The following is a 2457-nucleotide window of genomic DNA, read 5'->3' as shown; positions in this document are numbered from 1 at the left end:
CACACACACACACTCACACACACAAACACTCACACACACACACACACACACACTCACACACGCACTCAAACTCACACACACTAACACACACATATAGATATATATATATATAGATATATATATAGATATACATATAGATATATATATCTATATATATATATAGATATATATATCTATATACTATATATATATATATATGTTCCAGTGTGCCGGGAAAGTTGTGTGGTTAGTAGTTAAACAGATAAAATGCCGCTGTATTTCATTAATTTGCAGAAATCCAAACTAGGGGCTTTCTTATGACGTTTTTTAAGATCACTTTGCTCCTAATCTTCCAAACCTTAACGTCATTTTTCAAAACTCTAGACACAAAATTTAAAACCTCGTCCCTCGTACCCGTCCAGTGTTCAGAACATTGCGTTGTGCATTCATATCTTTAACCCTCGTGTCGTCTTCCCGTCAAAAATGAAAATCAACACATTTTATATCGACGTTTTTACCTTTTACTTACATTTTTGTCCCTTTTTTCAACACTTTTGAAGCTTTTTTTAGATGTTTGTCTAATTTTTTTGACGTTTTCAACACTACGTAACACTAACACTAACTTTAGTTTTACAGTTATTTTTGGAATTTATGGTCAATAAACCTCATTTATAGGAAATTATACCTAATGTTTGAGTTAGAAAAGCAGAAATTAGGAATTATTGAGACTAAAACTAAAGGAATGGATGTTGATGATAATCACAGACTGGAATATGTCAACTTTTACTCAATACTATTTCAAAAACACTTCCATTTGTTTTACAATGCTATAAAATTGAATAAGATGACAAAATTAATGAAATTAGAGATTTGTACTTGGCAAAGAGCGTTGGGTGGAATCAATCATGTTATTTTGGGGAATTAAAAAGAACATTGATATAGGACAACATGGGGACAACATGAAGACAACATGAGGACAACATGAGGAAAACATGAGGACAACATGAGGAAAACATGAGGACAACATGAAGACAACATGAGGGCAATATGAGGGCAACATGGGACAACATGGGGACAACATGAGGACAACATGGGGACAACATGAGGACAACATTAGGAAAACATGAGGACAACATGAAGACAACATGAGGGCAACATGAGGGCAACATGGGGACAACATGGGGACAACATGAGGACAACATGGGGACAACATGAGGAAAACATGAGGACAACATGAAGACAACATGAGGGCAACATGAGGACAACATGAGGACAACATGGGGACAACATGAGGACAACATGGGGACAACATGAGGAAAACATGAGGACAACATGAAGACAACATGAGGGCAACATGAGGGCAACATGGGACAACATGGGGACAACATGAGGGCAACATGGGGACAACATGGGGACAACATGAGGACAACATGAAGACAACATGTTCCTATGTTAATGTTAACTAGCATGTTAGTTAGCAGTAATTAGCCTGTGTCTATGTTAATATTAACTAGCATGTTAGTTAGCAGTAATTAGCCTGTGTCTATGTTAATATTAACTAGCATGTTAGTTAGCAGTAATTAGCCTGTACCTATGTTAATATTAACTAGCATGTTAGTTAGCAGTAATTAGCCTGTGCCTATGTTAATGTTAACTAGCATGTTAGTTAGCAGTAATTAGCCTGTGCCTATGGTAACATTAACTAGCATGTTAGTTAGCTGTAATTAGCCTGTGTCTATGTAAATGTTTACTAGCATGTTAGTTAGCAGTAATTAGCCTGTGTCTATGTTAATGTTAACTAGCATGTTAGTTCGCAGTAATTAGCCTGTGTCTATGTTAACGTTAACTAGCATGTTAGTTAGCAGTAATTAGCCTGTAACTACGTTAATGTTAACTAGCATGTTAGTTAGCAGTAATTAGCCTGTGTCTATGTTATTGTTAACTAGTATGTTAGCTAGCAGTAATTAGCCTGGGCCTGTGTTAATGTTAACTAGCATGTTAGTTAGCAGTAATTAGCCTGTGCCTATGTTAATGTTAACTAGCATGTTAGTTAGCCGTAATTAGCCTGTTCCTATGTTAATGTTAACTAGCATGTTAGTTAGCAGTAATTAGCCTGTGCCTGTGTTAATGTTAACTAGCATGTTAATACGCAGTTATTAGTCTGTGCCTATGTTAATGTTAACTAGCATGTTAGTTAGCAGTAATTAGCCTTTACCTATGTTAATGTTAACTAGCATGTTAGTTAGCAGTAATTAGCCTGTGTCTATGTTAACGTTAACTAGCATGTTAGTTAGCAGTAATTAGCCTGTAACTACGTTAATGTTAACTAGCATGTTAGTTAGCAGTAATTAGCCTGTGTCTATGTTATTGTTAACTAGTATGTTAGCTAGCAGTAATTAGCCTGGGCCTGTGTTAATGTTAACTAGCATGTTAGTTAGCAGTAATTAGCCTGTGCCTATGTTAATGTTAACTAGCATG

The 2457-nt window shown here is 35.7% G+C and overlaps 1 pseudogene; it reads right to left on the bottom strand.

Moving 5' to 3' along the window:
* Positions 1-429, bottom strand: part of LOC117956988 — a 5653-nt pseudogene extending 5224 nt beyond the window's left edge.
* Between the last annotated feature and the right edge of the window lie 2028 nt (positions 430-2457).

The sequence above is a fragment of the Etheostoma cragini genome, chromosome 2 (genome assembly GCF_013103735.1).
Source record: "Etheostoma cragini isolate CJK2018 chromosome 2, CSU_Ecrag_1.0, whole genome shotgun sequence".
Taxonomy (NCBI): domain Eukaryota; kingdom Metazoa; phylum Chordata; class Actinopteri; order Perciformes; family Percidae; genus Etheostoma; species Etheostoma cragini.
Note: the sequence above shows the minus strand (reverse complement) of the source record. Positions and strands in the feature narration are given on the sequence as shown.